General features: G+C 38.6%; 1 pseudogene; it reads left to right on the top strand.

Moving 5' to 3' along the window:
• Positions 1 to 12,437: 12,437 nt before the first annotated feature.
• LOC144315124 (large ribosomal subunit protein eL8 pseudogene) lies at positions 12,438 to 13,436 on the top strand (annotated as a pseudogene).
• The last annotated feature ends 12,290 nt before the right edge of the window (positions 13,437 to 25,726 follow it).

Raw genomic sequence — 25,726 nt, forward strand, 5'->3', positions numbered from 1 at the left:
TGGTTTCATCCATTGCCAACTTATTGAAAATTAATTATATTGTATAGAACTGGCCATGTAGGTGGAACATGGGAATAATAGGAAATTGCCCTTAAAACTAGAACTTGTTCTTCTAGCCATGATGGAATAACAGAGGCTAGATTTACCCTCCCACCTCAAGCAGCTTGGATACAATTTGTTTTCAGACATTGGGCAATTAGGCAGCACAGGACAGCACATAAGGGAGATAAGGGGACAAATGAGGAGAGAGCCCAACAATACCCCAGCTCTAGGCAGCAATTCAGGGAAGAGGAACACAAACAAAATCCAATAGTCTCATTGGGTTGAGGAGCCAGAGCTGCTAACATTTATGGGCAAAGCATCAGAAGAGAGAGAGCTACACTGGGGGGGGGAGAGTCATAATTCTCAGAAATTTGCTGAGAAGTCCTTTTGAGTTTTAGTCTCAGTGTGGGGGAACTACTGAGGCCGAGGAAAGAAACACAGGAATGGGACAGGAGAAAAAACCCCTATAGGGTTATTCTCACAGGGCTGAGGATAGTTCAGGTTTCCACTGGTGCCGGGTGCAGTTCTCAGAATGGTAGTGTCTCAGGAGTGAGGTTACATTAGCGCTGGACTCAAAGCTGTTTTGATGAAGCAGATCAATGGGTACTTGAGGCTGGGGGTAGAAGTGGGAGATTTACTGCAAATGGGCACACAAGGAAATTTTTTGGAGTGGAAGAAAGGTTGTAAAATTAGATTGTAGTGATGACTACACAATTGCAAACATTTACTAAATACCATTCAAATGAGCGAGTTTAATGGGTGGTGCATTTTATCACATAGTAATTATATCTCAGTAGAGCTGTTAACAACCAACCAACCAAATACACTCTGTGGATACCCCTGTATCACTGAAATCATCTTCAGAAATCTTTTATAACTTGTCCTGTGACTTGACTCCATTTGACTAAATTCATCAAAGATAAGGACTGCAATTCATATACCTTTGTAACTTTTCCTTTTCCAGTAATTAGCTGGGTTTCCTGCACATAAAAAATGTTTGATACATATTTATTGAGTGTTTTAGGACATGTTCTTTTTGCTTCCTGGATTTCTAGTTTGGCTCTTTCTTTCTAACATAACTGCATTCCATATTTTACTACCACAAATACTAGAGATATAAAGCATACTGCTGTTTGCCCTTAAATACATTTTTTTTTACATGGTTCTACTATAAAGGCCTGTTATTGATCACTGGCCAGCAGGGCCTGAAGAGACAAACAAACTGAGCAAAAGACAAGGACTGATTTGTTTCTAGTTGCATCCAAAGTAATGAATGCAGTGCCAAAAAGGGGAGGAGAGAAGAGGATAGTGGCATTTTCATACTTATTGTCATATTTATTGAAACTATTCCTTCCTTTTTTCCATAAGATGTGTTCACTCTACAAGGGGAAAAATAGTAAGGCTGCCTATTCATCTGACATATGGAATAAAAAAAGAAAAAAATGGAATTCTTTCCAGAAACCAGAAAGTCTACAGAAGGACACACCTTGTCCTAATCAGATATCAAAACAAACAGAGAAACTTACAAAAACCACTTCAAATATAGTATTGCTGTAACCCAAAATTCTTGAGGGGAAAAGGAAAACCAAGAAAATATGACTGTTCTATGTAAACTAAATAAAAAATAGGGTATAATTGTGGGCAAAAGTCCTTTGAAATAGATGGAATTAGTTCTGCCACCAAAAACAAAACAAACTTCTTGTCCTGAAGTAGTAAACAGATGAATCACAAATGCTACTAACATTGTTTGAAATTCATACAGAACACCAGCCATGTATCTTGATATCATGGTCATGAAATCATGAAATTTCATAGTCATGAAATCCTTGACAGTCATCTTTCTTTTGTTTTAATTCATAACAGCACCTGATACACTACTGTCTCTCTTCTCCCCTATACCCTTCCTCCTATTCAAGGATAAACAAACCTTGTTAAAAGGATTATCAGAACTTTAGGAGTGATGTTAGCTAATCAAGATGGAGAGAAGAATTCAAAGGGAGGTCGATAAAAGAAATCTGGAAGATCTATTTCATTGAAATGGACTCAAACACCTTATGCCTTAAGAGTGCTACCTATTGGACTCACAAGTGCCAGGAATCCTCATTCCAACGCCTCTGTACCAATGTCCTCAGTATTCAGACTCAGCACACATTTATTACCAGTCCTTTGCCATCTAACAGAATAAACATGGCTGGCATCAGACTTCTTGCTTTATTCTGGCCTATGAATTTCTAGTCTTTTTCTCCGTTAGGTTTTTTAAGGGGAAAATCCATGGTAAAGTTGCTCAAGTTTTGGCAGGATCCAGATTGAAATTCAGGAAAAAATGGGATAACTAGGGCTATTCTAGCCTATTTTAATGAAGTTAGTTTGAATTATATTTTCCTTATTTTACTTATTAAAACTGAATCAGTTTTTCCATTCATTTACAAAGGCTTAATTATGCTATGCACTGTGACTTAAAATAATGAGATATGGAATATACCATAATTCACTTTATATCAGTTTGCCTTTATTCCATTTTTTCTTTCTCTATAGAATTATTAAGTAAAGTTTTACAATAAATTTTGCATAATATACATATCAAAATTGAAAAAAGCTAAAGGCTAACAGGTTTAAAATTTTTTTTAAATCCATTAATTAACATATGATGTATTATTAGTTTCAGAGGTAGAGTTTAGTAATTCATCAGCTGCATATAACACCCAGTGCACATTCCATCAAGTGCCCTCCTTAATGTCCATCACCCAGTTACCCCATCCTCTCACTCTTCTCCCTTCAAGGAACTCTCAGCTTGTTTCCTTAGTTAAGAGTCTCTTATGGTTTGTCTCTCTCTCTATTTCATTTTTCCTTCCTGTCCTCTGTGTTCATCTGTTTTGTTTCTTTTTTTAAAAGATTTTAATTTATTCATAAGAGACAGAGACAGACAGAGGCAGAGACATAGGCAGAAGGAGAAGCAGGCTCCCTGTAGGGAGCCTGATGTGGGATTCAATCCCAGGACCCCAGGATCATGCCCTAAGTGAAAGGCAGGTGCTCAACCGCTGAACCACCCAGGTGTCCCCATCTGTTTTGTTTCTTAAATTCTACATATGAGTGAAATCATATGATATTTGTCTTTCTCTGGCTAAAGAAGATGTGGTATATGTATAATATATATAATATATATACGATAGAATATTGTTTAGCCATCAAAAAGAATGAAATTTTAGCATTTGCAATGACATGGATGGAACTAGAGTTTTGGGGTTTTTATTAAAGATTTATGTATTGGGGCACTTAGGTGGCTCAGTTCCTTAAACATCTCACTTTCGTTCAGGTCATGACCTTAGGGTCAAGATGGAGCCCCCTGTAGGGCTCAGCAGGGAGTCAGCTTGTCCCTCTGTCCCTCCCTCTGCTCATGCTCTTTTACTCTCTCTCTTAAAGAAATAAATATTTTTTAAAAAGAATTTACTTATTTGAGAGAGAGAGAGAGAGACAGAGAGAGAGAGAGAATGTGAGCAAGTAGGGGAAGGGCCAGAGGGAGAGAGAATCCTGAAGCAGATTCCCTGCTGAACATGGAGCCTGACACAGGGCTCAATCCCAGGACCCTGAGATCATGACCTGAGCCGAAATCAAAAGTCAGCCACTAAACTGACTGAGTCACCCAGGTGACTAACAGGTTAAAAAAAAAAAAAAAAACTAGAACCCAATCAAAATAAAAACTACTTTGCTGTTACTCTGTTGATTCCCATGTATGTAGCAACAACTTAGCCCCTTTGCTGAAATGTATTATATTTTGATGTTTTTTGTCAACTCTCCAATAAATTACAATCACAGAATTCCATAACACATCCATATTCAGACTATATAGACAGGAATGATATTATATACAGATAAGTGACCCCAAACACTATGTTTGAAGGGCTGCAGGAAACTTAGCCCTTGTTGAATGCTTTCATCACATGTTGGTTGATACCTGAAATCCCACTATATTAATAATAAGTAGTGGTAAGTAGTAGCTGTAGTACTATTGACCGCATGTTAAGCATCTACTGTGTATTAGACTCTGATGCATGCTTTTTATATATTATACAATTTAACCTACAAATTTCCCAAGACAGAGATTACTTATTCCCATTTATAGACAAGTTCAGTGACATTAAATACCTTGCTCAAGCTTCCTGAAACTGTCAGGGACAAAACTGAGATTTTAACACGTGTGGGGCACTACAAAGCTCTTTCCACTGGTCCATGTGGCCTTTCAGTGGTCAGTATGTCTTCCTGTCATCCAAGAATATAAATGAGTAGTCCACAGATGAATGCAACTTCCAGGTATGTTAGGTTTAGCACTCAAGCACTCTGATACTTCAGGAGATTTCTCACAAAAACCTGAGTTGTCAAATAAATGCCAGAAGATCTAGTAATACTGCAGCCAACAAGCCCACTTGGTAACGGTCTACAGGGGCTGGACTTCCTCTTTGAGAGAATCCAGCACTCTCCTTTGGCTCTATCTCCGTCATCTCCCTGCTTTCCTGAAATGCCACCCACTTTGCTCATTTTCATCACCTGTCCTGTTCCTGTGACATGTGATTTGATTACCACTACTTTAGGTTTAGGCTTTGATCCTTGTAATTACCTCTGGGAAGGAACATATGAAGTTACATTAGCCATTTATATTTTCTTGGGAATATATCTGACATATTCCTGAGAACAGAAAGAAAGAGATGGTTGGAAATAACTAAGCCAAATTAAAAGGGGGGGAAATGAAGGCTAATTGAAAGAGAGATTCTTGATGTCAAATATAAATTGTCTTCCTCACAAATTTTCCTGGCGCTGTTTTTGAGAGGAACAGCATTTCTTCTGTTGGGTAGAGATGAAAACACTTGTCTATGAAAGCCCAGTCATGGAGCTCTTGCCTAGACTGCTCCTTCCACATCCTGAATAAGATTTGGCCAGATTATTTCTGGCCTTATGAAAATTCTACAAGTCTTATTTTCTGCTTCAAAATTTTGACCTCTGTTTATATTTTTAAAAGCTTGTTTATCTTTCCCAGTAAGATTTTTAGAGGCATTCAAATGGGAAAGAGGGAAATACGTTGGCAAAAAAGCATATTATGCCACAGTGCATCTGAATGCAAGCCACATGAAAGCAGTTTAACTTCCTTCTGGGTCTTATATGGGAGGACAAGTCAATATAATTTGCTCTTTGAAACTTTGTTTTGTTTTTTAAAGATTTTATTTGTTTGAGAGAGAGAGAGAGAACAGGAGCATGCAAGAGCACAAGTGAGCCCAAACCTGGGAGCGGAGAGGGGGAAGCAGGCTCTCAGCTCAGCAGGTTCAATCCCAGGATCCTGATTGAGATCATGACCTGCCTGAGACCTGAGTTGAAGGCAGACACTTAACCAACTGAACCACTTAGGCACCCCCTCCTTGAAGCTTTGATTCCATTCCATACAACAGCCTCATCCACACACTAGAAAAATGATCTGAGCTGTGTTATCACTGGGAAGAGGTGGCTCTAGCACTAGTAATGGAAGCATGTGGGCATGTGTTAGAAGGGAAGAAAACACATTTCTCACAGAACATTAGGCGCATAAAGCATGTAGCAAAAGCATTAAGATAACACTGGACTATGTTATCAGGAATTCCATTTAATTTCTTCAGTTCGAGTTTTACAAGTTAGGTGGAATGGGGACAAACTTGGAATTATGCAGGAAAAAAAGTAAAAACTAAACAAAATTTAGAAAGAGGTTGAGGAGATGAGAGGTCAAGGAAGATGAAAAAGCAACTGAGATGAATTCAAAATAAAAGAAGAGCCACCCTGATCAGGAGCTCTCTCTACAAAAGATCCCTAACTGGGATATTTGAGCTTTGTGACAATAAATGTGACTGGTTACTTCACGTTAAAATAATATTTGTATTATTTGTTGTCCTTTCAGAAATTCTTCTGCTAAGTCCTAGTCACTGACCAAACTTAGGGGCTGTGAAACTGCTTCTCAACTTTTAAAGACACACTTTTTAAAATTTCACTTTTTATACTTGACGCCTGCTGAAAAACTGCTACTAATTTTACTAAAAACATCTGCCCTTAAAACCTGAAATAAGAAGCATGTGGCACTTTGAAACCTTATTCTAAATAAGATGGAGAATCCTCCATTTCAGCACAGTGGACTAAAAACTACTTCTCCCTTTGTAATTCATCAAGGCGAGCTGCACTCTGTCTACAGGATCAGTCATCATCTATTTCTTGTTTTCTTTCCGTTGTCTTTCTTGATTCAGTGGCTGCATCCTCATACATATCGTCACATTGGTGGTAAATAACAATATCTGAGGGGCAAATAGGACATTTCGAAACACCAGCATTGCACAGTTTGTTTCTTTAACAGGTGTGCGTGTGAATCTATGGCTTATCCCTGACACAGAGGTCACACTCTTATGAGGACATGTACTGTTTGAGGCCATGGTAGCTAGTATTAAAGTGCCAGATGTGCTTAATAATACCAAAACCTAAATATGGAAGAGTTTTCTTGAAGAATTAGATCCCTTAAAGAAGATGTGGTCTGTGTATACAATGGAATATTACTCAGCCATTAGAAACGACAAATACCCACCATTTCCTTTGACATGGATGGAACTGGAGGGTGTTATGCTGAGTGAAATAAGTCAATTGGAAAAGGACAAACATTATATGGTCTCATTCATTTGGAGAATATAAAAATTAATGAAAGGGAATAAAGGGAAAGGAGAGAGGATGAGTGAAAATATCAGTGAGGGTGACAAAACATGAGAGACACCTAACTCTGGGAAACGAACAAGGGGTAGTGGAAGAGGAGGTGGGGGGGGGGTTGGGGTGACTGGGTGATGGGCACTGAAGGGGGCACTTGGCGGGATGAGCACTGGGTGTTATGCTAAATGTTAGCAAATTGAACTCCAATAAAAAAAAAAAAAAGAATTAGATCCCTTTCTAAATAAGGACGTAAACTTGTAGTTTGGAAATGTGAAGCAGTACTAACAATTGGCATGACTTTATCAATGATAACAGTTGTTGTTTTTAACCTTACAATATCTGTTTTAAAAAAATACATCTGTTAAAAAAAAAAAAACGCAGAGCACCTGGGTGGCTCAGTGGTTAAGCATCTGCCTTTGGCTCAGGTCCTGATCCCAGGGTCCTGGGATCAAGTTCTGCATGGGGCTCCCTGCAGGGATCCCGCTTCTCCCTCTGCCTGTGTCTTTGCCTCTCTCTCTCATGAATAAATAAATAAAATCTAAAATAAATAAATAAATTTTTTTAATTGAAAGGAGCCTGGGGGGTGGGGGGACCTGTGGGATAACAGCAAAAGATCTAAAGCTCCTGTCAGAGTCTCTGAAGAGGAGAAAGCATGGAGCTGAAAAAGTATTCAAAGAAGTTCTAGCTGAAAACTTCTCAAATTTGGTGAGAGATATAAACTGACAGATTCAAGAAGCTAGTAAAACCCCAATGAAATAAACCCAAAGAAATCCACACCAAGATACATCATAGCCAAATATCTGAAAACTGAAGACAAAAAAATCTGCAAAGCCAAAAGAGAAACAATACTTTGTCAATAAAGAAATAACTCGGATCCCTGGGTGGCTCAGCGGTTTGGCACCTGCCTTCCACCCAGGGCATGATCCCGGAGTCCCAGGATAGAGTCCCACATCGGGCTCCCTGCATGGAGCCTGCTTCTCCCTCTGCCTGTGTCTCTGCCTCTGTATGTGTGTGTGTGTGTGTGTGTGTGTGTGTGTGTGTGATGAATAAATAAATAAAATCTTAAAAAAATCAAATAAAGAAATAACTGTTCCAAAGACAGTAAATGTCTCATCAAATACCCTGAAGGCTGACAAAGCTGACACAACAGCAACAACAACAACTGATTTGGATAGCACAGCATACACAGCCCCTCACTATCTGGCCCGTACTCATCCCGGCTGCATCTCTTGCCACTTTCTAATATGTTTCCCAGGACCCAGACAACTAAACAATTTGCAGGTTTCCTCATCTCTGTATTTGCAAAAGTTGCTTCTCTGCCTACAATATCCTTAGCTCTTTTCTTCCTCTTACCTCCTGAGTTCCTCTATACTCAGTTTAAATTTTACCTATGAGAAGATTTTCCTGCACCATTCCTCAAGATTAGGTGGGTACTCTTTGGTAATTTGTTGTATTGTATTTGTTGGTCTCCTCTATTGGATTATAAGCTCTTTAAGTCTTAAGTCTTATTCCTAATAGCTAGTATAGAGTCTGGCACATGCTGGCATTAAATTTATTTAAAAATATTTACTGATGAATTAACATCTCAATTACAGTTGTATTGTATTATAAATTATTATTGTATTATTTTTTCAATAGATTGTGACCTTCTCACTCTTACTTAGCATTCCTTAGGCAACACAATTCCAAGTATATAATAGATACTCTGTAATAGAATAGACAGATGGGACACCTAGGTGGCTCAATCAGTTGAGCATTTGACTCTTGATTTTGACTCAGATCATGATCTCAGTGTTTTGAGATTGAGCCCCATATGGGGCTCCCTGCTGGGTGTGAAGCCTGCTTGAGGTTCTCTTTCTCCCTCTCCCTCTGCCCCTCTGGCTCTCCCCATACCTCCACCTACTTGTGCACATGCTCACGCACACACACACGTACACACTCTCTCTCTCTCAAAAAAAAAAAAAAAGAATAGGTGGATGGATGTTATACCTAGCAGTTTTTATGTCCCTTAACAAATTTATCAGAAAATGCTTAAGCCTCGGTTATTGCACCTTTTTGCTTTTTTAGGACAGTGACATTTTAATGGCTTTCTGAAAGTCCCAAAATGTGTTTTTTTTAAATGACAATATATGCTGCAAGTGTGATTTAAATATATAGAAATATATCAACAATTTAGTTTATCTCATTCATGAAGATTTCATTCTACAGAGAAATATGATTTGTAAAGTAGTAGTGTATGCTCCAGATAATTAAAACTCACACATAGTTAAAGTAGTTTTAACAATTGAACATCTTTGTCCAACAGACAATAATTCAAAACAATCTGTCTTTGTTTGTAGGATGTGATTGAATCCTCAGCGGCAAATAGAATTCACTGGTCCATTATATGAACACAAAGACTGTTAGAATGTGCATGCCTGGTGAGTATTACACACACTGATGTTCAGGGGTTGAGTGGAGCAGTGTTTTATAAACTCAATCAGTCTTTATTACAAAAGCAATAAAAATGCTTTCACAGAAATAATTTTCATGCTCATCATATCACAGAGTTCATATAATTCAAATCTGAATGGCCACATTAGAATGATCAAATACACATTGCATATAAAATAATAACAAAATTTTAATTTCTTTTTTTCAAAATTTTAATTTCAAAATCATTTCAAGTGACAGTTGATTCAGGAAGACTTATGGAAAATAATATGTTATATACGCATTTACAGATGAAGAAGCCAAGGCACAGAAATGCTGAGTGACTTGTTCAAGATCACATCAGTAAAAAGTGGTTAAGTCCAACCTGGTACCAAAATGTTCTGGCTTTAAATCTGGAATTCTTCCACTGTACCATGCTGCCTACATCTTTTTAAGACATGCACTAGAGACCCAACATAATATGATTTGAAAAGATGATAGAGGAGATGCAGATTCCCCATTCCCATTTCATGTCTTTTGATTTGGAGTACAATGGCCAACTAATTTAATGATGTTAGGTGCCAGAGTCAATGGGTAGTCCCCAGATTTGGGCTTGCCTAACATTTCTTCCTGACTTCATGGACTGAATCAGGCCAAATCATTGCTTGGCAAGAGCACTGCTCCTAGATACTTAGAAGTGAGTGATAGGGTTTTACAGGAAGTGAGATGGCCTTGGAAAACACTGTTCATCCTGACTTCTTCGACTGGCTAAATTATAGCCAGCTTTCCTAAGACATACACCAATTTACTTGTATTTACTGGGACCAGTCATTGCACTAAGTGTTTTACACACTTTGTCTCATTTTGCTTTATCTCTGTGAGAATTCGGTGAAACACATACCATTCCTACCATCTTATTTTATAGATGAGGAAACTATAAAGGGAGGGTAAGTAATTTCCTCAAGATCAGGAAGTAGCAAGAGTTCAGTTGAAGAATTCAATCACAGGAGTAAGACTCCAGAGCACAGGCTATTACTTTCTTGCCTTTGTACACGAAAACTGTTGAGGCTGTTCTGTGATGAAGGTTTTACATAACTTCAGACTCACAGGTTGCAAACAAACAGCAGAAGTAAAACATACATTTTAGGCTAAAAAAGAATTATCTAAGATTTAACATGGTAAGAATATCGTTCAGCAATAAAAAGGAATGAACTACTTATACATGCAATAACACAAATGAATCTAAAAAGCATTGTTGTAGATGAAGGAAATCAGACTCAGGAGACTATACACTATGATTTTATTTACATGACATTCTGGGAAAGATAAAACTACTATGACAAAGAAAAAAAAATACATCGATGATTACCAGAGGCTAGGGATGGAGAGAGGGGTTAACTACAAAAGAGAACGAGGGAACCTTGGGGGTGATGGAAATATTCTGTATATAATTTTCAAAATTCTTATGATGTGCACCTAAAAGGGTAAATTTACTGTGCATAAATTATGACTCAGTAAACCTGAATTTGAAAAAGTAAAAATAGGGACGCCTGGGTGGCTCAGTGGTTAAGCATCTGCCTTTGGCTCAGGGTGTGATCCTGGAGTCCTGGGGTTGAATCCCACATCAGGCTCGCGGCATGGAACCTGTTTCTCCTCCCTCTGCCTATGTCTCTGCCTCTCTCTCTCTGTGTCTCTCACGAATAAATAAATAAAATCTTAAAAAAGAAAAAGGAAAAGTAAAAATAAATACAGTCTTTAAAGCAGTGTTTTTCAAATTTCCATTAGCAGGATACAACCTTCCAGCGACTTGTAAATTCAGTTTAGTGGGTTGTGATTAGTATTTTATTTTTTTAAAGATTTTATTTATTTATTCATAGAGACAGAGAGAGAGAGGCAGAGACACAGGCAGAGGGAGAAGCAGGCTCCAAGCAGGGAGCCCGACGTGGGACTCGATCCAGGGTCTCCAGGATCACATCCTGGGCTGCAGGCAGTGCTAAAACACCGCGCCACCGGGGCTGCCCTGTGATTAGTATTTTAATAAGTGAAACAGAATAGGGGACCTAGGTCCTCAGGTTTTAATCTCAGGGACATGAGTTCAAGCCCTATGTTGGGCTCCACATTGAGCAAGGAGCCTACTTAAAAAAAAAAAAAGGTGAAATAGAATAGAATAGGAAATATCAGAGTCATTGCACACAGTAAAAAGAGTATTGTTAATGAAGCATTTGTTTCTGTTTCATGCATATGTATGTGCTATAATTCAATATCAGAAAGATGGAAAGCATGATCAGTGTGTTTTTTAATGGAGGAAATTTAATACAGGAAACTGGTTACATAAATAATAAAAAAGCTGAGAAGCCAAATAGGGAAAGATGAGACAACCAGGAATCAGCAATGGCAGAAACCACCAACCCCTTTCGATTGGAGGGACAAATTGGGGTGGCACTGTTGCTGGGTCCCAGAGCTGGGGTCATCCAGCAGAAGCTGATATCGCAGGGAGGGCTTTTTGGCTGGAGCTGGAGCTAAAGGGAAGACCCAGCCATTGTCAAAAATGCCCTCCAGAAGAGAAAGAAGGGAATCATCCCCACTTTTCCATTGCTCTCATCCTCCAGTGTCAGAGCAGGGCTGCACATGAGTAGTACTCAGCAAGAAGTCACTTAACATAACCTGGGAGACCTGGAAATACAGCCTCTTGGGATCAGCATCCTTGAAACATGCCAGAGAAAAAGGAAGGAATGGATTTGAGAACAGACAGTCCCAGGGCTGGCCCAGCTATAAAGTATAACATATTTCTGGTTGAAGATCAGATTCGAAAAGATTTAAAAGTCCTTGCTTTGGAGGACAAAGCTATTCTCTGTGGTGTTCTCTATATATAGGAACGATAAAATCACACTTTTGACCATTACAGGATGCCACGTCTTGCCTTTTTGTATTATATTTTGTATGCCCTTTATGTATTGAAAAGGCAATTTGAACTAAAGAAGTTGGTTTGGGAGCCTAACCCACTTCTCTCCTTAGTTTTGGAGTAGTCGTATCAAGATCTCTTAGTAGTAAAGGTAAAACTCCTGGAAGATGTAGATGAAATTTAGGTTCGGAAAAACAGAGCAGGAAGGAAGTACACAGGGAGCAATGTGTGAGCAAAGAAACAAATTGCTTTTCTTTAATAGTGCAGAAGGAAAATTATAGGAGTTAAATATCGATATGATATCAAATTGTCTCTGTCAGCAGGTATTTGTGAGACGGCTCTATAAAACTGCCCAGATCCACGAGGAATAGCAGCCATAATTAATCAACACCACTTTATTCTTGACTCTGATGACTATTCACTTCTTCCCGTTCTAAAGCTTTGTCCTTGAATTATTTGGGATTTCTGATCTCAAGAAAGAGCTCCCAAGGCTCCCTCATTAAGTCAAACCTAATGCTTGACTCTTTGTGTTTAAAACCATGTAGCACTGCCCTCCCCTTCAGCCATCCAAGATGCCAAAAGGAAAGAAGGTGAAAGGGAAGAAGGCAGCCCTGGCTCCTGCTGTCATAAAGAAGCAGGCCAACAAGGTGGTCAATCCCCTGTTGGAGAAAAGGCTCAAGAATTTGTCAAGGCATCAGACAGGATATCCAGCCCCAAAGGAACCTCACCTGCTTTGTCGAATGGTCTTGCTACGTCCGGCTGCGGCAGCAAAGGGCTATTCTCTATAGACATCTAAAAGGGCCTCTTGTGATTAACCAGTTCACCCAGGCCTTGGACTGCCAAATAGCTACTCAGCTGCTTAAGCTCACCCACAGACATCGACCAGAGACAAAGTAAGAGAGGAAGCAGAGATTGTTGGCCTGGGCTGAGAAGAAAGCTGCAAACGGATATCCCCACTAAAAGGCCGCCTGCCCTTCAAGCTGGGGTTACTATGTCACCACCTTGGTAAAAAATAAGGCTTAGCTGGAGTGATTGCACATGATGTGCAGCCCATTGAGGTCGTTGTCCTCCTGCCTGCCCTGTGTTGTAAGATGGGCATTCCCTACTGCATTATCAAGGGAAGGCCAGGCTAGGGCATCTGGTCCACCGGAAGACCTGCATCGCTAGGGCCTTCATACAGGTTAACTTGGAAGACAAAGGAGCTCTAGCTAAACTGGTAGGAGCTATCAGAACCAATTACAAAGGCAGATATGATGAGATCTGAGGAGGGCCTAAACTGGTGGCTTGCATTGCCAAGCTAGAAAAGGCAAAGGCTAAAGAACTGGCCACCAAGCTGGGCTAAGGGTACGCTATTGAATTTTCTGTATATAAAAGTGATTTTAAAAAGTTCTCTTTCACAAAAAAATTAAAAAGAAATAAAAACATGCAGATGGACTTCTCTATCTACTCCAATCTAAGCGTACACTGTTGAATTTTCTGTATGTAAAAATGATTTTAAAAGTTCTCTTTCACAAAAAATAAAAAACACATGGTGCCTACTTTTGCACTTCACCATCTACACCAATCATGCGGGAGCAATGTACTTCAACCTGTTTCTTTTATCTCTTGTCCCCTTCAGTTATTTAAAACAATAGGAATATTGTTTCAAATTCAGGTGTATTGGGGTCCCTGGGTGGCTCAGTCGGTTAAGCATCTGCCTTTTGCTCAGGTCATGATCTCATGGTCCTGGGATGGAGCTCTGTGTTGGGCTCCCTGCTCAACCGGGAGCTTGCTTCTCCCTCTCACTGTGCCCCTCCCCCTCCTTGTGCTCACTGTCTCAAATGAATAGAATCTTTAAAAAATTTTCAACTGTATCATTATTAAGAGTTCTTTTTAAAGGTAATGAGTATTTGTTGAACAAATGACTGGATGGATGGATAAAGGAAATGGCAGAGAGTCTCAGTTCTAAGTTTCTGTAGGCTTAGGGGGTCCCCTCAAGCCAGTTTCCTGGTTCTGACTTGACCCGTGGTTTGAAGACCACCAGAACACCACTGTGCTGCCATCTAGCGGTAGCTACGTGTAAGAAAGGCTCTCGCAGAAAAACAAGCTTGTATGCAAAATGAAAGTGAGTATCACAGCTTTCTCTCTGGTTCCAGCTGCTTATCGCTCCTCACTTGGCTACCTTTGATAGTAATAGCACTTCACCTTGATACTTAACACATGTACAAAGAACACTGTCGGGATTATATGAATCGATGTCACCAGCTCAGGCACCATACGGTAGCATAGTTCCTCAGTACAACAAATGCCAAAGGTCCCTGTGTATTTTGGCAGTCAGTGGGCTCATAGTTTATAAAGATGTGATAACCAACTGTTTTTAAGAGGAAGTATGATAATCATTTTATTGCTTCCATACTTCAGTTTCAATTGATGACTCTCTTTAAAAAAACATACTAACATACTTTTTTTCCCCATATAAGCACTAACAACTTAATTGGAACAAACCCCATATTTATCCCAGAATACAATTATATAAAAATAAAATAAAATAGTTGCAAAATTTAGAAAACCGGGAGTATAAAATAGGGACTCCACACTTGGGCAGCCTGCAGCCTAGCCAAGTTGACATAAAATCAACCATCACATGTGTCTTGGTGTGGGCCTATTTTTATCCATTGTACTATGCTCTCAATGGACTCTTTTAATCTGTAGGCTCATGTGCTTCAGTTCTGAGAAATTTTATTGATTTTTTTTGTTTTGAACACTGTCTTATACATTTTCTTTGTTCTCTTTTTCTGGATTCCTATTATTTGGATTTTAGAACTTCTGGCTGGACTGCCAATGTTTCTGTCTACTTTTACCATTTTTCATCTGCCTGTCTTTTACCTTGTTTGCTGAAAATTTTCCTTAATTTTTTCTCTCAACTCTTTTATTGAGTTTTTATTTTTGCTATCAAGTTTTTAGTTTTAAGAGATTTTCTTCTTCCTTTGAGGGACCTCTGCACCTTTCTAATAGTATCCAATTTTTGTTTCATGGGCAATATCTTTTCTCAGAATATTAATGACAGCATTTCTTTAAAACAGTGTTCTTTTCTCTCTCATGGTTTGTTTCCTCCAAGTTGCTTTTTTCCCCCATGTTTATTTCTTTGGTTTCTATCTTTTGTATTGGAGACTTCCCTTGGATGTCAGGTTGTTTTCATTTCCTCAAGAGTAAGGAACTAAAAAGCTGCTTGCAGACTCCGAACAGGGAGGAGAAAGGGAACACTTCACAATGAGGTAGTTGGGGACTTTTATTGTCAGTCTATTTAGTTCTGGTTTTTTGAGCTGCACTGAGCTGGTCAAATTCCTTTAAAAAAAAAAAACTTTGCTGATCTCCTTTCATAACAACACAGCTACCAGTTGCTGATTGGGAGAAGAGGCCAAGGTGTCTCAGGATCTGTTTTCAGTACTTTATGCCCCACTTAAAATTATACCTGGTGTCATCTATGCTAATCTCTCCCTAGAGTAAACCCCCAGGGTCTCTGAGGTCTCCTTGATGGCCCAGTTACGGAGTTGGGAGGAGACCTGGGGTCCAATTACTTAACAGACTCAACCAGCTGTCCTATTTCCAGCTCTTCTCACTCCGCTTCCCTACCTCCACAGGTGCCAGGGGCTGCCACTATCTGAACCCATGTGAGATCCTGCAGTAAATTAGCTTTCTGGGCTGCTGACTTATGATTCTATTTTGGGGGTTTGATAAGACATTTCTCACTCCATCTGTTTTGTAGTTTCAAAATCTTGTTTCTATCACCTCCTTTCTCTTCTCTCCAACCTGGTGGATTTATACCTTGACGACAATCCCTTCACTGTTGTTTTAGTAGGGTTGTGAGAAGGAGTAAAAAGTACAGGAGATGCCTGCCTATAATTACTGTCTTACCTGGAAGGCCTTCAGTGGTATCTTTAAAAATAATTTCTGTTTATGAAACTTCTATTCATTTGAAAATTCTTGAAATGTTTTTGAAGTAGGAAAGTTAAGATTTTTTTTGTAGTCAAACACGATTAACTTTGTGTAAATGATTTCTTCCCTTGTTTCCAAACTTAAGAACTCTTTGTCCTATGTTAAGATTAGGTAAATATTTACTTGGATCCGTCTTAAGTAAAACTGTCAAGTAGCCATGGGGTTTTTTTGGCACAAGCTTCCAATTTTCCATTGGTGATGATGTCCTATCCCTCCTTTGGAGTGTCTCCAGTGCCTTTGAGAATCCCTGTGATGCCCTCTGTTCACTAACATTCTCGGCCAAGACCCTTTCCTTCTTTCTATGGTGGCTCCCTATGCTTCAGGCTTTGCCAGTCCCTTCCATCACATCGACATGTACCTGTCCAGGGTCTTATTTCATTATTCTCTCCTCTTTCTTAGCTAACTAAAGGTACTAAGAACTGTTCCAGAGGAACTTTATATTCATTATTAATTTCATCCTTATGACAACACAGTGTGATGGACATTATTAGTCCCATTTCATAGATTAATACAGTGAGGCTTAGAGAGGTTAAGCCTCTCTTATCCAGGATTGCTAGGCTGGTAAGCAAGAAAGGTCTACAGTACAGCAGCTTTTAACCACTGCATACATTCTCCCTATTTTGTGATACCTCACACAATAAGACATTTAACACATTTTAAATGGCTATTTTTAGGTCCATATTTTAACCTAAAAAGTGAATCTAATAGTGAAAATTACAAATACAGCAAAAGTTTTAGGCAGTGGGACTTTTTATGGCCATTTAGGGTTACCTTTCTCTTCCCATCCACCCCCACAGAATGCAGCGTCAATTTGGCATTTTTAACGCTGCAGCTAAAGATTATAAAAATAAAGCCATCTATGACCATGAAAAGCTCTGTGGGAGCTACGTTATAAACTATAGCACTCAGCCGAGAAAGACTAGCTTTTAAGCAGTGTATTTAGATATGTTGGCATGTTATTAGACACATACTTGAGCCCATTCTCCACTTCACCTCTGTGTTTTCAATTCAAAGAAGAATTTTTATTCTTCATGGAAACAAATGATACCAAAATCACAAAGCATCTTCTCTGATTATTTCCATCTAAGGTTATATAAACACACAGTATTTATGATTTCATACACATTTTTTATCCTTACTGGGCTACGCTGGTTTCCAGGAATGAATAGCAGAGCATTCTAGATCTTCTCCAGGGACTCAGTATTATCCTCTCCTGTAACCCAGAATGATCAACTCTCCACTTCTGACACCAAGTTGATAAGATCCCCCAGTTTAACAAACAAATATAAACATTAAAGGATTATGGTGTGCACTGCATGTGACATCAGAATAATAAGACAATGACTCCCTCTTCAAAAGGCTCATGATCTAGAGAAGAGAGATACATAATTTGCAATAAAGATGTAGGAATAAAATTTTGAGTTTTTAAAAAGTAGGCTCTACCTACTTAAATGTGGGGCTTGAATTCACAACCCTGAGATCAAGAGTTACATGCTCCACTGACTGAGCCAGCCAGGTTCCCTCAGAAAAAAATATTTTAAGAATTCATACCTGAATTTTCTTTTTTGTACTTTCAGACCAAGAATGGAAGTTTTGGACTCTTTGCTTCCTTACCACCCACTTCTCAACACCACCAAAACCAAAACAAAACAAAAACCCTGAATCTTCTCGTACCCCATCATCTCCTCTTAGTAAATGTCATTCAGGCAGTTCTGCATGGCAAAAACTTCTATTACTCTTCTGTTTTTGTTTTTGCTTCTGTTCTATTACTCTTAATGTCTATGCCCCAAATGCAATCTATCACTAGGTACTGCCAGTTTTAACTCTGAAATGCACTGAGCAGCTGACTGGTCCCCTTTCTGATGGCTGCTACACTGATTTATTTTAATCTTAAAGATTTTATTTATTTATCTTAGAGGGGGGAGGGGCAGAGGGAGAGAGAGAGAGGATCCAAGGCTGACTCTCTGCTAAGTAGGGAGCCTGATGTGGGACTCCTGATGAACCCTGAGATCATGACCTGAGCTGAAATCACCTAGCCGATAACCAACCAAGCCACCCAGATGCCCCTGTCACACTGATTTAAGCACTTTTGTTTCACCCTTGGACTGCTACAGATCATTCCCAAATGGACTTGGCTTTCCTTTCTTCCATTTTTGCTCGATGACAATCTATTCTTCACACAGCAGACAGAAGGCCTTTTAAAAGTGCACATCAACTTCTGTTTCGACCACAGGGGAGTAACAGGGTCTGGATTTACCTTCTCCCATAACCAGAAAACTGGACACAACATATTTAATACCTACTTTCAGGCATTAATCAACTGGCAGCCCAGGCCTGTGAGCTCTGAGAGAAAGAAAACAATCAGGTGAACCCTGAGATTGTGTCCCAGGTTACCTGATGTAGTTTCCAGACTTTGTGCAGGCAGCAGGAATCCAGACATATTCCAGAAATCTTACTGAATTGAGCAGGCAGGGATGACAGTGAATTTGTGCAGCACCATTTTTAAAAAAAGACTTTACTTTCCATTTCAAATTACCTTGGCTATTATGTCACATACCAACTGACTGTGTCAGTACAGGTCTGTTTCTTTCAGTTTTGGTTCTCTATATCTATTAATTGATCATTTCATCATTACCACAACGTCTTAAATACTACAGCTGTAATCAATCTTGTGATGACATAGTGCATGGCATCTAGCTTTGTTCTTTTTTAAGATATAGGTCTTTTATATTTCCAGAAAAATTTTAGAATCTACTTGTCAATTTCTAGAAAAAAAATGTCTGTTAGGATTTTTACTGGAATTGTGTTGAGTTTAAAGATCACTTTTGGAAGACTATGAATCTAATTATATTTTCTAATCCATGGTCATGATATAAACCACTTAATTTAGATTTTCTTTAATATCTCTTATCAGTGTTTTGTATTTATCACTGTAGAAGTCTTACACAATTTTTGTAAATTTAATCTTAGGTAGTTTATTTTCCATGCTATTGTAAATGGTATTTTAAAATTTCATTTTCTAATCATTTGTTAGTAAATAAAAATATAATTGATTTTTGTATATTAAACTTATATTCTATCACCTTGTTAAATTCACATTTTAAACCTTCTAGTTTTTTGTATATTTGTTTTGATATTTCTGTAAAAACCATCATATCATTTGTAAATAAACACAGGTTTTTTTTAAGATTTTATTTTTATTTATTCATGAGAGGCACACACACAGAGAGAGAGAGAGAGAGAGAGAGAGGCAGAGACACAGGCAGAGGGAGAAGCAGGCTCCAGGGAGCCCGACGCAGGACATGCGGGACTCAATCCCAGGTCTCCAGGATCACGTCCTGGGTTCAAGGTGGCACTAAACCATTGAGCCACCTGGGCTGCCCAATAAACACAGTTTTACTTCTTGCTTTCTACTCTTTAATTCCATTGTGGCCAGGAAACAAATTCTGTAAAGTTTCAATATTTTTGAAATTTCATAAGATTTGTATCATGGTTTAGCATGTGTTCAAGAAGTTTCCAGAATTACTTTAAAAATATTTTTCCATTGGGGTACCTGGGTGGTGTAGTCAGTTAGGCCTCCAACTCTTGGTTTAGGCTCAGGTCATGATCTCAGGGTAATGGGAAAAGCCCCAGATTGGGCTCCCACATCAGGCTCCCATGTCTGGCTCCACGTTCAGTGTGGAGTCTACTTAAATTTCCCTTTCCCTCTCCCTCTGCTTCTCCCTGCCATGTGCTCTCTCTCTCTCTCAAGTAAATAAATCTTTAAACATGTATTTCTATTGTCTTATGGCCTCTATTGTTTCTTGTGAAATATTTCCTTGATGGAATGCCATCATGTACCATTGCTCCTCTATATGAAATGTTTTTCTTTCACTATCTCTTTATTTTTATTTTTGTTTTTGGTAGTTGGACTGTGATGTACTTAGTTGTGCTTTTCTTGTATTTATCTTGCCTAGAATGTGTTGAGCTTCTTGGGTAGGTAAGTAAGTTTTTTCCACAAATTTGTGGAAATCTCAACTATTTTTTCTTTAGCTCTTTTTTTGGTCCAATTCTCCTTCTCTTCTCACTCTGAGACTCAATCTGCACTTGCATCAGATCACTTAAAATGTCCCATTATTTGTTCATTATTTGTAGTCTTATTCCCTTCCTTTTTTCAGAATGTATATATAATTTCCAATTATCTTTCTTCAAGTTTCCAGATTGTAGTGGTCATGAGAATTGCCTCCCAGGCCACCAGCTACCAGGAACATAATTGAGTGAGGGTCTGAGCTCTTATATCGTGAAATATTGTAAAATGCATCACTGTCTGTGCTTAGGCCATACTTCTCATGGGTTGTTGCTGTACAAACACTAAGGAGTCCTCTGATGGCTCATGTTGGCTTGAGGACTCCCTATTGGCCTTCCTGAACTTTCCTTAGACTACATGACACCTAATATTCCTTTCTTCTCTCCTTCACTCCAGGTCAGACTTGTAGTGTGTTATGATAGTTATCACAGCCTCCTCAGTCCCCTTTCCATTTTCTATAAGAAGCATTTCCCCAAACCCATCCTTAATGTCTGCTTTGAGGGGGCACCTGGAATAACACAGGTAGAATCAGGAGTGGCCTGAGAAAGCAGGAGGTAAGATGAGAATTTGAGACTGGTTGCCTACCACCTGGCAGACAAATAGGATGCTACTCTTGGCAGATGGAGCAAGGAGATTCTCTCGCAGAAGGCAGCAACTCAACTACTGAATGTTTTTCTGGTGGTGAACTGGGAAAATATAGCAATGGAGAGCAACGTTGTGAAAGGTAAGATAATACAGCCATGCATACAGACTGTGTTCTGGAACCTATTGCTGTATTTGCATCAAGGGTATAATTGCCATGAATGTGTGGAGGGAACCAAGAGAAACCCGCTTCTAGGAAATACAGGACTCCTCTGATGGCCGACTTTGGCTCAAGGATTCTCCACTGTCCTTTCCAAACCTCCCTTAGGCTGTACAGACAGTCCATCCAGAAAATCTTCCTTTGGTCTCTCCTTCACTTGGAATCAGACTTGCATCCAATATGATGGCTCTCTGGCCTTCTCCAGGTCCCTCTGCATTTTCTCTCCCAAGTGTTTCCTATAACACAAGCCTTATATGTTTAATCTCTTCTTGGGGGCCACTTCTCAAGTTAACACACTGTCCCTTTCTTCTGCTATCTCCAGTCACTGTTAAACCCAACCAGTGGGTGTTTTTATCTTAGAAATTACACTTTCCATGAGGCCCCTGGCTGGCTCAGTCAGAAGAGCAAGCGACCCTTGATCTTGGGGTCATGAATTTGAACACCATGCTGGATATAGAAATTACTTAAATAAATAAATAAATAAATAAAAACATAAAAAGGAAAAGAAATTGTACTTTCCAGTTATTGAATATATGTTTGGCTTTTTTTCATAGTTTCCATTTCTCTGATGACATTCCTCATCTATTAGTCAGTCATTGTTCCAGTACTTTTCATCAATTTCCTAACAGAGGAAAAAAAACCCAATTTATTATCTAGACAAACAAAATTTTGGTCTAAAATATAATTGGAAAGGGACAAATCTGTCACGTGTGCTTGATTTTGAACATCAAGATTTTAATCCAGCAATTCTACTTCCAAATATATAGCTGAAGGAAATAAAATCACTATCTTGATGAGGTATCTGCATCCCCATGTTCATTGCAACATTACTTACAATAGCCAAGACTTAGGAACCACCTAAGTGCCCATCAGTGGACAAATGGATAAAGAAAAGTAGTATGTATATATATAAATACACACACACACATATATACCATATATATATACACACACACCATATATATATGTATATATATTGTATATATACTATATTTAATGCCCACATAATATAAATTATATAGACTATTATTCAGACATTAAAATAAGAAAAGGAAATCCTGCCATTTGCAACAACATAGATGGAGCTTGAGGGCATTATGCTAAGTGAACTAAGTCAGACAGAGAAAGATAAATGTTGTATAATCTCACTTATACGTGGAATCTAAAAAAAACCCCAGAGTTATGAAAACAAAGAACCCATTAGTGGTTGCCAGAGGTAGGGATTGGGGTGGAAACAAATATGTAGAGGTAGTCAGAAGGTACAAACTTCCAGTTATAAGATAAATAAATTCTGAAGTTGTAAATGTATAGCATGCTGGCTATAGTTAACAATACTGTATTGTGTATTTGAAAGTTGTTAAGAGTAGATCTTAAAAGTTCCCATCATAAGAAAAACATTGTAACTATGTAAGGTGATAGATGTCAACTAAACTTATTGTGGTAATAATTTTGCTATATGTGTATATATAAAATTATGTTGTACACCTTAAACTTATATGATGTTATATATAAATTATATCTCAAAAGCTATAAAAAAGAAATGTGAACCAGAAAAAAATAAACATGTTCCTAAAGGCAAAAAATTAAACTGTTTTTAAAACTCTAAAGCAGATGCCTGGGTGGCTCAGTGGTGGCTCAGCAGTTGAGCATCTGCATTTGGCTCACAGTGTGATCCTGGATTCCTGGAATCAAGTCCTGCTTTGGGCTCCTTGCATGCAGCCTGCTTCTCCTCCCTCTGCCTGTGTCTCTTTCTTTCTCTCTGTGTGTGTCTCATGAATAAATAAACAAAATCTTTTAAAAAAGTCACTTCCACTTAAAAAAATAAAATAAAATAAAACTCTAAAGCAATATTATTAGGTATGATAGTCACAACTTATCTTGATTGACTAGGAATTCATGTCACAATGCTTTAGAAAGGATTCCACCTTTCTTGGAATAAAAATTGTCAAGTGATTATACTGAGGTTATGTAAGATGTTAATTAACATTAGGAGAAGCTGGATGAAGGATATAAGGAAACACTCTGAACTGTTTTTATAACTTTACTACTATTGGGACGTGACATAATCCAGAACATATTGGAATATATCCTCCCTCTGGACACAATGATTGGTTCAAGTGATAGGTACATGATTAAAGTAAAGCCAATTAGAACTCTTTGGGGAAGGTCAATATGAGACAGTGGAAGGAAGGAGGGTTTTGTTCTTTTCTCAGTTGTCATGAAGTTTTATATTCATATTAATACTACAATCATTTTTTTTGCCTCTGCATAAAAATGAAGTCAATACGGAATAAACTACCTTCTAGATGTGAAGAGAGTCCATTGAAGACATGGCATTTGGATCCAGTTGTCCTTGGAGACAGCCTGTCCCCAGAGACATCAGGTCACATGGTAATGAAGCCTATTACTCATACTAGTTTAGGTAAAGTTCCTATTTCTTGCTGAAGGAGCTCTGGTTAACATAGTTAATAAATATAACATGTATTCATTTGGTACTACAATAGTATTTGTATGGCTAGACTGTAAAAGGGAATCTCTGAAATACTGATCCTTTCCATGAATTGCATTTTGACTTTAAAGAGATTTTATCTTTTCTTTCTAATATATTTTAGACAAATACAACTATAAATTTTTTTCACTAAGCATTAATGATGTCTTTTCCATCTATGCTCCTGGTTTATACTGGGTACGCTTCCTAGGTAGTCATATTCACTACCATTGTTTCAGCAACCACCTCTATGTTGATAAACCTAATTTCACATACCTCATTTAGTCCTCTCCTTAAAGTGTTAAGACCCAGATACTCAATTGGTTTTTGTCATGAATGCATCATTATTTCCCATGCACCTCAAAGTTAACTTATCAAAATGAAATCAATCATCTTTCTCACTAATCATGCTTTTTAAAATAATTTAAAAGTATTAATTAATGAACATAGAATCTATGTGACCTCTGAAAGAAGGTTATATCCTTGACTCTGCCCTTCATCTTTTATCAAGTCCAATTATTGATTTTTGTCTCCCAATTATTTATTAAATCTATCTTCTCTACTACTACCATCATCTACTATAGTAATGACCAATTTGAGTCTCAGCCCTTCCTCCCTACGCATCCCCCATTTATGCCATGGCTCTATCCAAACCAAAAGTCTGTCTCTAAGGCAGTTTCCCATTATTAGAAATTACAAGCACTTCTTGTAATTTTGCCTCTCTTTTCTGCTTCCCTTCCAGATGCTCTGTGTCCCCTGCTTTACGCTGGAGCCATTGAACTTGCCCCACAATATTATTCTGTAGTTTGATTTTCTACCTCGACCATGCTGCTGTCTTTTGAGCTCTTCCCATGCTCTTGTCACCTATGACATTCCCCTTTTCTTTACATATCAGTTCAGGCAGGCGCTACTTCAGGATGCCACTCCTGAATCTCTGAAACCACATTAGAGACTAGAGACTCTAGACTCTCAGAAATTACTTATTATTATTATTATTATTATTATTATTATTACCACAGCAACCTTTTTTATTTGTCTCCCTTCCATTTGTGTTTATGCTGCATTCAATATCTTGTATGCAGGATAAAATGATGAAAATATAGACATACCTTGGAGATATTGCCAGTTTGGTCCCAAACTAGCATAATAAAGCAAAAAAATCACAGTAAAGTGTGTCAAATGAATTGCTTGGTTTCCCAGCACATGCGGAAGTTATGTTTATATTAAAGTGCAGTCTAGGGATCCCTGGGTGGCGCAGCGGTTTGGCGCCTGTCTTTGGCCCAGGGCGCGATCCTGGAGACCCGGGATCGAATCCCACATCAGGCTCCCGGTGCATGGGGCCTGCTTCTCCCTCTGCCTGTGTCTCTGCCTCTCTCTCTCTCTCTGTGACTATCATAAATAAATAAAAATTAAAATATATATATATATATATATAAAGTGCAGTCTATTAAGTGTGTAATAGCATTATGTCTAAAAAAATGTACTTAGCTTAATTAAATAATACTTTGTTGCTAAAAAGTGCTAACCATCATCTGAGCTTTCAGGGAGTCATACTCTTCCTCCTGTGGAGGTGATGGCTACTGACTAAGCAGGGTGGTGGTGGTTGAAGGCTGGGGTGGCTGTGGCAAAATCTTAATAGAATCATGAAGTTTGCCACGTTGAGTGAATCCCTTCATGAGTGATTTCTCTGTAACATGTGATGCTGTTTGATAGTATTTTGCCCACAGTAGAACTTCTTTCAAAATTGGAGTCAATCTTTTCAAATCCTGCTGCTGCTTTATCAACTAAAGTTATGTAATAGTCTAAATCCTTGGCATGTTCACCAGGAGTAGATTCCATCTTAAGAAACCACTCTCTATGCTCATCCACAAGAAGCAACCCCTCGTCTGTGAAAACTCTATCATGAGCTTGCGGCAATTCAGTTACATCTTCAGTCTCCACTCCTAATTCTAGTTCTCTTGCTATTTCCACCACATCTGCAGGGACTTCCTCCACGGAAGTCTTGTACAACTGTAAGTCATCTATGAGGGTTGGAATTGACTTCTTCCAAACTCTGGTAATGTTGATATTTTGACTTCTTCCCATGAGTCATGAATGTTCTTAATGGCATTTAGGATGGTGAATCCTTTCCAGAAGGTTTCCATGGACTTTGCCCAGATCCATCAGAGGAATCACTCTAAGGCAGCTATAGCCTTATGAGATATATTTCTTCTTTATGACTGAAAGTTGGGATGCCTGGGTGGCTCAGTGGTTGAGCATCTGCCTTTGGCTCAGGGTGTAATCTCAGAGTCCCAGGATCGAGTCCCACATCGGGGTCCCCGCAGGGAGCCCGCTTCT

Source organism: Canis aureus, chromosome 6 (genome assembly GCF_053574225.1).
Source record: "Canis aureus isolate CA01 chromosome 6, VMU_Caureus_v.1.0, whole genome shotgun sequence".
In the NCBI taxonomy this organism is placed as follows: Eukaryota; Metazoa; Chordata; class Mammalia; order Carnivora; family Canidae; genus Canis; species Canis aureus.